This window comes from Strigops habroptila, chromosome 2, assembly GCF_004027225.2.
Source record: "Strigops habroptila isolate Jane chromosome 2, bStrHab1.2.pri, whole genome shotgun sequence".
Classification (NCBI taxonomy): domain Eukaryota; kingdom Metazoa; phylum Chordata; class Aves; order Psittaciformes; family Psittacidae; genus Strigops; species Strigops habroptila.
In genome coordinates this window covers 22,506,720-22,517,957 of record NC_044278.2, presented here as the reverse complement: position 1 = coordinate 22,517,957, position 11,238 = coordinate 22,506,720, and positions in this window count along the sequence as shown.

The window sequence follows — 11,238 nt, the reverse complement described above, 5'->3', positions numbered from 1 at the left end:
AGTTTCAAAGGAAGGTAAGCACTAAGATTACTTTAAAACCTAAGTCATTTCAGATGTGAAAAGCACCCCCTTTAGTTTTCGTTTGTTCTTTAAACAATACTGCAGACTACAAAAGAGGTTTTAAAATTTTATTGCATTGAGAGTAAAAAGTAAATAAACATTTTAAGTTTCTAACAATGATCGTCTTTGCCACTACTGAACTTTTCAGAAGAAGGGCTATGAAGAAACTCCTCTTAAATTGAAAGCACAATTAGACTGAAGTTAAAAGGAAGTTTCAGTCACTTGCAAAATTATTTCAATAGCTATTTTTAACAAAGGTGTGGAAAATTACAAATGTGACTGTCAGACATGACATGGAATTTGCAGACTTTTCAAAATTTGTATTTTGAAATTTGATTGATTCTATATGCAAAAAAATGGTTAACAGACAAGCTGCATCACTAAGAAGTTCACCTTTTTATTAATGTCATAAATTCATGTATGTTGCCGTGATTTACAACCCATAAATAAATCTACTAATAGAGTTAGGTAAAGCTATTAATTTAGCTATAATATTTGACATGAGGAGCACTATAGTTAATTGATTATAGTCTACATGAAAAAGAATTTTGAATTAAATCTAATGTAAGCTTCTGCTGCTGTTGCCTATTAAACTCCTGCACTCAATGAATCACCATGAACAAATGACAACAGTTCCCCAACAACTGTATGAATTTGTCTTTTCTTTGTAATAAGATCATTTGGTATTTTAACTGGCCAGCTTTCCAGGCTTAGGATCCTACACTTTATCATCCTTAGGTTTAATTTGGTGTCAATTGCTGAACATTTCTTTCTTTGTTTTTTCATTCCTTGATGTCTTACAAAACTGGGAGACTGAAGTCTTATTTACTAAAAGTTAAAGCAGAGAGGACACAGCAACAGCAACTCCTCCAAGCCTTTCCAGCACTTCTGGAAAACAGAAGCAAAGAAAACAAATAAGAGACTACGTACCTTTCTGCCAGTTCAGTCATCAGACAGTCTACTGTGCAAGGCACAGGCTGCAGGGGTTGGATCCCTCTATGATACAGACACAGGGACTACAAATATTTCAGGCTAAACACGGGCAACTGAGCAATCAGGATGTAGCTTCGGGCCTCTGCCAAGGCAAACCAAACAGGCAACTTTCCTCTGCTTGCCACAGCCTCTGACTCAGGCTTTTGCTTATCACACCCCAGGAATGAAATTCAGATTCTACTGAAGTCAATGGCAAAACTCTTATTCAAAAGGGCCAAAACTTTGCCTGAGTTTATTACTGACTTTACAGCAGTGACAAAATCTGATATTCTATTACCAAACTCTTAAGACACCAGCTGTCTTCCTGTTTAGGACCACGCGTTAACATAATGTTTTTCCAATTATTAAATAGATATTTGTAGCCATAAAAGGGAAACCAAAGAAGAAATAAAAAGGAAAGCAAAAATTAAGTAAAGGACAACTGCTAACAGTTAGCATATACGCTCTAAGTACAACAGATGATTTTACCAATGTAAAGGCATCAATTTTTTACCAAAATACTTCTTTCCTTTGAATGGAAATTAAGTTCTCATTTGTCTTATTTTTTTCCTTTCTATTTTATTCTTTGTTACTATTCATTATCATTAAATTTCCTGTAATTAAGACTGCTGAATATTAAAAACACATGGCTGCTTGTGAAGTCAATACTTCTCAACATAATGAAATCCCAGAACCATGTTTAGCCATGAGAGAGCAGATCAGTTTTCATTATTGCTGTAGGATTTATTAAAACTTACTATAGTACAGCTGCAAGTTCTACCTACTGACCTATTAAGCAGTTACTGTACTTGTGAGTATAAGCACTGCACAACCTGAAAGTCATCTTACAGAGCATGACATTGTAATGTAAAAATCCAATTCCCAAATGCGTGCTGATTTTACTTCCAACAGACAGTCCATATAATAAACTCAGGGTATCCATTATTTTAAACTAACTCAAAACATTGACTTTTATGAGACAAAATCAAGGAACCACTGCTGAAACAATGTCTTTCTAGACCTCATCAGGTCAATAATTTTCCAAGCATATAGTTTACCTGCCACTTCCATATCTTATGTTTTGCTTTATCATTTTGCAGTTGTAGTTTATAATACATTATTTACCCCAACCTGCACCTGCTAGAGTTTTGTTTGGCTTCACCTTCCACCTGCAGACCTAAGGAAAAATTGCTTCTTTAAATAAATTTTTTATACACAGTATTGAAATACTAGATAATTCTTTTCAAGTAATATGACAGCTTGTTTCAAAGAAACAGAGAATCATTGTGCCTAGAGAGACATGCTGTCCAAAGATATTGCAAATACTTGTGCTCACAGCTTCTGATGAGGCCAACTCGCTGTGAAGTGCCATTCTCCAGCTACACAAGGGCATTTCAGACCATGTCTGTTTTTCACGTCCAGTCCTACCCCCTGATATGTAATAGGTTTCTTCATTTATTATCTGACCGGCATTTAGAATAATGTATTACAGTAGGTTTTACAGGATGCTGTTTCTGTATTCATAATGAGCAGAAAAAAGCAGGAATGAACTTTAAATACTGTGTGAAGAGCAAAGGACAATCCTTTGAGTACACTCTCCTTTTCAGAGTCTGTTTTCTTGTTTTAGCTGTGAGGTTTTGAGTATGTATAGCTATCAAGAAGAAAAACAGAAAGGAGTGTGCATGACTGGAAAATAAACAGAAAACTGCTGACCCAGTACTGTAAATAATGGGCCCTGATGCTTCCCCTTCTGTTTTGTAAATCTTTTCTCAAGTATTTCCTATATTTCCCAGTGAAAGCTGGGTTTTCCTGTTCTCAGTTGTGCCTCATTACCCATGTTGTGTGTAAAGAGGAAAGTGACTTTGGTCTGGCTGGAAGATTTCTTTCAGACGACACAGTTCACTACAAAACATTTTAAAAATTGTATATGTGAAAGCAATATCGACATTTAAATACAGATTTGGGTTAAAAGGATGTTTGGGGTTCTCAGCACCAAACCCCTTGTTCGATATTGTTTTCCAGAAATGTCACCTCACAGATGAAAGAAAGCAGCAGCCTCGCTTCTAATTTCATCCGTCAGTTATCCTGGCCTGATAGCCGCACATCAGCAGTCTCCCGTGCTACCGTAAAAACATGAATTCACTTTCTAGACTGCATCATAGATTCCTCACTGCTTACTGTCTCATTACTCATGAACACATTCAACCAAATTATTTCAGTTTAAAACAGATTTTTCAACATACACTTCTTAACTGGAATGTTGCACTAGTTTGTAATGGGCACAATGTCAGAGACGCAGAAATTTGTTTTGGGTATGCTCTGAAAACTTTGAAATCTTACCTAGGATTATCCACCTCCTAGTGGTGTCCCTTCCCTCTCCCTTTTTCATAAGTTCAGGTCACAACAGACCCCTATTTGTTCTTTTTCTGCTCCTCGATTTCCACAATCTCATCACAAGTCTGACAGCTATTGTAGAAATATTCTGTGGACTTTCCTTCAATTCCCACTGCAAGCTCAGATTTCTAAATTCTGATTTCTTTGATACTGATCCTCTGTGGGATTTCTGGCAATAACAATTCTTCTCACCAATTTATTAATTTTTAAAAGGAATAGAAAAATAACTGTTTACAACAAAAAATCAGATGTTTTGTGCTCAGAAGACGACTACTACTTTGAGTAAATTACAAGCCCAGCATGGAAGGACAGCAGAAAGGCCAGATAGTGCCTGATTCCTGCATTGCCCCTATCATTATTTTGACGTCGTTTATGATATTTGAGGTGCTCAGATAGATGTTCTTCATCACGTCATCAGACCAGAAAAGATCATGGTACAGACAACATCAAATTACATGTCCAAAACCTGAAAAAAATAAAAAAAAAAAAAAAAAAAAAAATTGCAAGACTGTGGCTAATAAGGGATCAAACAATTTATGGAAGAAAATGGGTAAACTAAGTTGTCCTCTGCAACTGTAAAAGTGGATGGATAAATGCCCAGAAAGAGAAATTTGCCTGTTCTAATGTGTGCAAAGATTTGTGGTTTGGTTTGGAGGGTTTTTTCTTTGTTTTTTTAACCAAACCCAAATAGATCTTCCAAGATTTTTCTTGCAATAGTGTGGTACTACAATCAATTTGCAACCAGATGAATTTTACAAAATCTACTTCCAGATATGGAGCAGGAAACATGGTGATCAGTTGGTCATCTCTTAATGTTATCTAGATGTGTCTTTAAGTGCAAAGAGTTCCATATGCCTTTGAAAGCGTTATTTAGTATGATTTTAGCTCACATCATCTACTCAGTATTCTCACAGTTGCTAGTATTTTTTGATATATTTTTTGATATATTATGGAAACGTGCTTCTACCTAAATATGCTTTCTAGAATCCTTACCTCTCCCACATCCTTGCTATATTTTCAGACCACGTGTTTTTTACTCCATCATGAATTATATTTTTGTTTTACTTTCCTGTGTTCCACTCAGTTTGATTTTCTTTTTCTTTTTTCGCTTGTATAAAGAACAACACAATTGGAATTTCCATTCTCTTCAAAGACAACAAACATCTCCAACACTCCTTCTGCTCCCTTACTCTATCTATTTTTGTTGATGTTTTCTATTTGCTCTAGCAGACTTGTTTTGGATGTCCAGTGTGTTTTGTCTCTAGCCTGATTGCTTTCCAGTTTGAGAGCTTCCTGGCAGTCAGGGGCTATAAGTTTACTTCGTAGAGTGTTGAGGCAAACAGTCAGCACTTAATGAATAAGATACCTGGTTGCTCAGGAAGAAACAGGCAACTGTTTTTTCACCATGTTATGAGGGCACATTCTGCCCTACAAAGTCCTAGTTCACAAACGAAGGTGAGAATCTGAACATAACTTTGAACAGTTTTGACAAGAAATTATCTATCTACCTATCTAATGTTGATGGTATTGATGCATTTATCAGTATCCAGTATCTGTCATCTTTTAAAGGAAGATACGGGTAGTCTACTGCAAGCTCTACCTAGCATAAAAAGACTTGCAGTTACCATTTTTTATAAGAGTTTGTCATTTGCATGTTCTTCAACCTTACTCATAGTATGTTACTCAATCCATAAGCAAAACACACACTCCATGTACTCATACTTTGTATGTGCAAAAGGATTGTTTAGTATTATACACACATTCTCAGGATTTGCACACGTCTGTTTCTGTAGTGGTAAAAGGGCTAAAGTAAAATCCAAACAAACTACCACAATGCTCAAGCCCTAATTAGCTAGCCTATAAGTACAGGAATCTTCCCACAGGCGCTTTCTTAGCCATTTAGGAAGGTGCCATCCTAAAGCTGAAATAACTTACAATTTCTTAGGGTTTGGGTGTTTGGGTTGTTTTTTCTTTTTTCATTTACCCACAATTCACTAGTAAGTACTCCCCTTTATTTAAGCTTTACTGAAGTGGGGCTTTCCCACTGAATTTTCATTTCAGATGCCTCTGGGAACAATGGACCTCTGGATGCAGAAAATAGAGAGCACAGAATTTGCTGCTGGAACAAAGCCTCCAGGAAGGTTGCTCCTCTTCGTGTCAGAAAGAATGCAGGTATTCAGGCACTGTACCAGGAAATACAACAGCAAAAAGGAGCCATGATAAGTCTGAAGAGACTTCTTTGCCCAAATGTCATCCACTAAATAAGCTCTTGCCTTACAATCAGTTTGCCAGACATGAAATATTATCATAATGAAAGAAGTTAAATTTTCTGACCAACTCTTTATGAGCTTAATAACAAGAAGCTCTGTGGACAAATTCTCCCTGAAATGTTAAAAACCTGTATGTATTGGGTGGTGGGTGGAGATGAAGTAACAGGAGAATGGGGGAAATGATGAAGGGAATAGGAAGATAGGTTAAAAAGAACACAAGGGATCACGTAGTCCCCCATGCTTCTGCAAGGCAGCACCAGTTATTCTTGTTTTTCCTAACACATTTGGCTAATGACTCCACTTAATTCAAATTTTCCTTGTAAATCAAATCTTCGAGACCTCTTATTACTGTCATTGTACTCTGCCTCCTTCTTGCTGTAGAGTGCCCAAAGCAGGATATCACACTTCAGACTACCAACACACACATAGCTAAGAAGTGACTATCAACAGCAACTGCACTCACTGTGCAGACATGAATTTAAACTGAACTACTGACAGAGAGAGAAACTCATGCCCTATTCCTACATGGCTAAAGCTCGTTTCTCAGAGATAAACAATATCCCTTTAATCACCTGAACTTGGAAGTCAGTTCTAAGAAGGCTAGATAGCTCAGAATAAAAAGCTCCCTTAGTTGCATCACAGAAAAATGTAAATAATAAATATCTAGAACAGATTTTCTCTTCTGTGCTTCCATTAATTGAATCAGCACTGATCAGAAATAATTTCAATTCTGAAGCATTTGATTAGCAAACAATACAGAAACTGTCTCAGCAAAACAGGTGAAGAGGGGATATATTCATCTTCAGTGCTACTGCCACAGCTGACAACCCTGCACAAGACTAGAAGGCACAGTGCCCACATTCTGGCTGAGAGCAGACATTCCTTCATAAGAAATTTTAAAAGTAATGGTATAATCAGTTTGAATGACAACCCTATTAAGAGCTGTGTCTTTAATCCTTCTTTAAACAACGGTGAAACATCAATAGGATGATACTAGGAAACAGCAAAATACCAGGAGATTTCAGACCAGCTCAATGGCGGGCTGACGCTGTGAGAAAGCAAATTACTGGAGTCATTGGAGCTGGACGGTAGGATATGGGGCATCTGCAGAGACCACGTCTGGTTTCCCAAGAATTCTGGCTGGCTGCTAGTAGTTGTTTTGGCTACAGATGTGTACCACACAGGTTTCCCAGGCACTGGGGGAAAACCTAAAGCAGGTGAAAGCTCAGGGCAGCAACTTACTGCATGGCTGTATACAAGCTTATTTGCAGTGTAGCGACCTATGTGCAGGTCTCATATAAAGTGTATTTATTCTGGTGTAATGCATACTGACCTTGAGTAAATAACTAAGCACACAACTTTTGGTAGTTTCAGTGGCTTATCTGTATGAGTATATGAGGCTTATCCACAGCCAAAGCCTTTGAACTAGATTTTCCATATATTTCTGCTATCATCTATCTTATTCTCTCTAAGAAGGAACAGGAAAACTCATGGCTTAAATTGATAATTTGTCAACGTAAAAAAACACAAGCACAACGATTAAAGAAGTACAAAATATATAATATGTTTGCTACATGGTACAGTTAGCAGGAAATATTTTAGACAATTTTTGCTCAGAAAAAGCTGGTTCGTTAAAAGCAAAGTTACTTGCAAGGAAAGGTGTCAATTCATTTCCATTTAAAAAAGCAGAGAGGGTTTTGAAATTGCTCGAATATGCCTTTTAGATATTTTCAAGATGTCAAAGTTCTAATTAAAATTCAAAATTACCTTTTCCTCTGTTTTGCCTTCCCCATGACCTCTATTTATAAAATTAATATTTTTTATTTACTATTTCAGAGAGAAGAAAGTTCTGAAACTTCAAAAATTCCTGACACATGACAATTATTTCTGATCTATCTTCAAGTTCTGTAAAGTAATTTCATGAAAATTTTTGAAGAATATTTTCTCAGAAATATTTTGAATGTATCTTTCTTTCTCTTCCCTGAATTTTTTCATTGTCCGGGATATATATTTTTTAAATAGTCTTAATATTTAAGAGTCCTCCTTCTTTTGTGTCTGATTTTTCCCAAGGCCTTAGTCAATTACTTCTAACTTTATAGACTATTTTCTTATAGCTACTAATTGTGAAGCTACAGAGAGAAGCCTAACTTCAGGTGAAGAACAGGTATCTGGAAGACATAAGAAATGCTGGCAATGATCATGATTTACAAGAAAGTATTAAAATCAACAACTCAAGGCCCAAGCTCAAAAAAAAACCAACATAGAAAGTTCCAAAGAAAGATAAAATACAATATAAAGCAGAGGGTTTCAAGTTTTTTCCTGGGTGAAATTGGTGCGTTGCACTCCTTGAACTCTGGAATACTACCAAAACCAATGATACAGATGTTCAGAAAAGGACGGATTTGCAAAATTGCCAATAAATGGCAGCAATTGTATCACATACATAACAGTTTATCCACTCACAGTCATCCAGTCACTGGCCTCTTATAAAATTACACTCAGTGTCTGGTAGAGACAGAGACTGTATTTCTGTAGACATTTCTAAGTTTGATGTTGAATGGCATTTTACCACAAAAAGAAAAAAATCCAAAACAAACAAACAAAAAAAATCAACCCCCAAATCAAAACCGAAAACAAGCAAACAAACAGGCTTAGAACAGTTGGGTGCTAAAATCCTACCTTCTGGGCAAAAAATGATGTAAATGTGATTTAATATTAAATATATGTGCAGGTGTTAATAAATACGTACTTGAAAACAGTCACTGGTAGCGGAAATTTTAAGTTTTTATATCAAGATAGAACATTTCTAATATACCCAGTCATTACAACATTAAAAAAAAATGGTCTTCTGTACTAGCAGGCAATATTGCTGAAATCAGCATTTCCCGTATGATGTTATTAATATCCTGCTTATTGATTTTCGTCTGTTTCACTGTATCCTCAAGACGCCTCAGGCACAGATCAGATGCCATGTGCTGATCTGGACCCTCTGTCTCAGAGATGTGAAAATGTTCAAAACAGAACACTCTCATTTACCAGCACTAGGACCTTACTGAGTTACCATGTTAATACAGAAAAGAAGAACACGTAGGACAGTTTGCCATCTTTTCTACTAAGGTTGCATTTTGAATCCCTCACTGAATCTGGCAATGCCTTTGTAAAAAGTTATGTTTCATACTGAGAAGTTAATTCAAAAATTTATGTATGGATTACATGTTAAATTTTAGATTAAAAAATATTTGATCTGAGGAGCTGTTTTTCTAACTCAATCTTCTGCAAAGTACTGCAATATCAACACACTTCGAAAGGTTTCAATTCTGCTTAGTCAAGAAAGAGAGATTTAAATGGAAAAGGCAACAACTATGAGGGAAAGTCCAACCAAGAGGAAACATCCAGAAAAAAAATAATTTATTCAGTGTCAGTGTTTGCCTAAAATAATATGTTAAGGATTAGACTCTCACTTGAGAAGGAACACTGCAAAAGTAAAGGAAGTATATGCAAAGGTCAGGCAGTATTACACATAGTATCTTATAAAGTTTCTCTTGTTATTTAGGAGTCTGGTCAATAGTCCAAGACCCTTGGGCTAGTAAGTTTCATCTTTCCTTTCTTTTTTTTTTTTTTTTTTTCCCCAAAATTAACTGGAAGACATAGGTATCAGTAGCTGGTGCAGTGCTAGAAGAAGCATCACTAAGATGGCAGACACAGCATTCTTCCCTTGTGCTTCTTCCAAGTAGCAGCAGTAACTAAAACTTCACGAGTTGTAAAAACTCTCTTCTGAAAGAGGAGTTTTATTTTAATAAAAAGATTTCCAGGGAAATACTAGTTCTAATGAAATCAAGTGGATATGACGACAAACAGTTTGTCCTAAAAATCTCTATTTAGAAAATCTATTATTTATTTTAATCTAAATCAAAATATCTGTAATCTCCTCTCAAAAACATTTTAAAGCCTGAGTTTTGTGCTAATTTACTTTTTTTCCAGATAGTTCAACTAAGGATGCACTATGCAAGCCTATAAGTACAGAGTTTCTTCTGTTTTCTGTTCTGTGACAAATTAAAGGTCAATTTTCAGCACATTATATTTTGCTTGTTTTCTGACTATTTATACATCTTGAAAATATAGATAAAGGAACCGAAGTCTGATGTGTAAGGGTGGTGTTTATTTCACTGCACTGAACACATAAAAACAAACGAAAAAGCCCAAATTTGCTGCATCTACCTGACAGCAAATAAAATCACTAGAAAGGAATCACCTCTTTCATTTTTATGAAATAAATGTTAATTTTTGTCCAGATAGATTTTGCATATTTGCCACAGTTCCACTATGAACAACTCAGAGAAATTCCTAAGAAAACAATGTGAACATAAAATGCTACTGTCTGTTGTATAGACACCTGTTTTACACCAGGGGTGTTGATGCTTTCAAACTTTTTATTACCTGAAAAACCATCAACGGCTTTATAATGATGAATGCAACACAGTTCAGTTTGTATTTGTAAAATTCACTTTTAAAAATGGCAGATGTGTGCCAGCACATCTGGAAACCACTCTTAATTATACTTCCCTGAAGTGGGAAAGCAGTAGCTTGTACCCATAGTGAAGCTTTTATATCTGACCACAAAAATGCTAGCAACCACCTGTGCTTTACACTGATTTTCATTATAGAGTATATCACATTACTACCCTATTATTCCAGAACGACATTTGAAGCTGTTGTGTGACTAAGCTGCAGCAAGTGTGGTCTTGAAAAGGCCTCTACTCTACAAAAATGTAATAAACTTGATTGCAGTTAGGGTACTTACCGCTGAGGATATCACAATATGCATGCTCCTAAAGTTGGCTTCTCTTGCTCTGAAAGTCATAAAAGATATACATTAACAATCATGATTACCAGTCTGGGAGTTGGAATTTAGCAAACTAATGTATACTCCCAAATGAGATACCTTGTCAGTATTTGGAATTCCTTTCAAATATTTGTTTCTTTCCTACTATTAATACAGGACTATTATAGTCAAATAGTCTGCTTCCTCAGCCATGTTCAGAGATTACAGAAAGCAATTTCAACTATGATCTGTCAGCCTAACAGTAGTATTTCAATTCTGTCATAAATATTTTCATAGGTTGCAAACATTGTGAGTTACAGGACTAGGTTGGGTTTTCTAAACTTAACCTTCCTCCCCTACTCTCCCCCTTTTTCCTTTATCCCCCCAATGTAGCAGGTTTTTTGCATCACTCTTCCTCATTTCTGACCAAAAAAAAAAAGGTTGTTTCAGATGCCTCTGGAATCCTTTTCCTATTTACAACACTTTTTCAATATCTTGGAAGAGTGTAACGCTGACAAGCAAAGATCATAGTGGAAAGGGAAAATGCATTTGTAATGCTCAGCCTCTGGGAGACCTGGCATGCCCAGGAAGACTCATCAGACATGGACACCAGCATACGTAACTTCGCAAAATGTAAAGTACATAATTTTACAGACTATATTTTAGGATAATTTGCTATGCTGACCTGCACAATGTGCAGATAACTAAAAAAAAAACCCC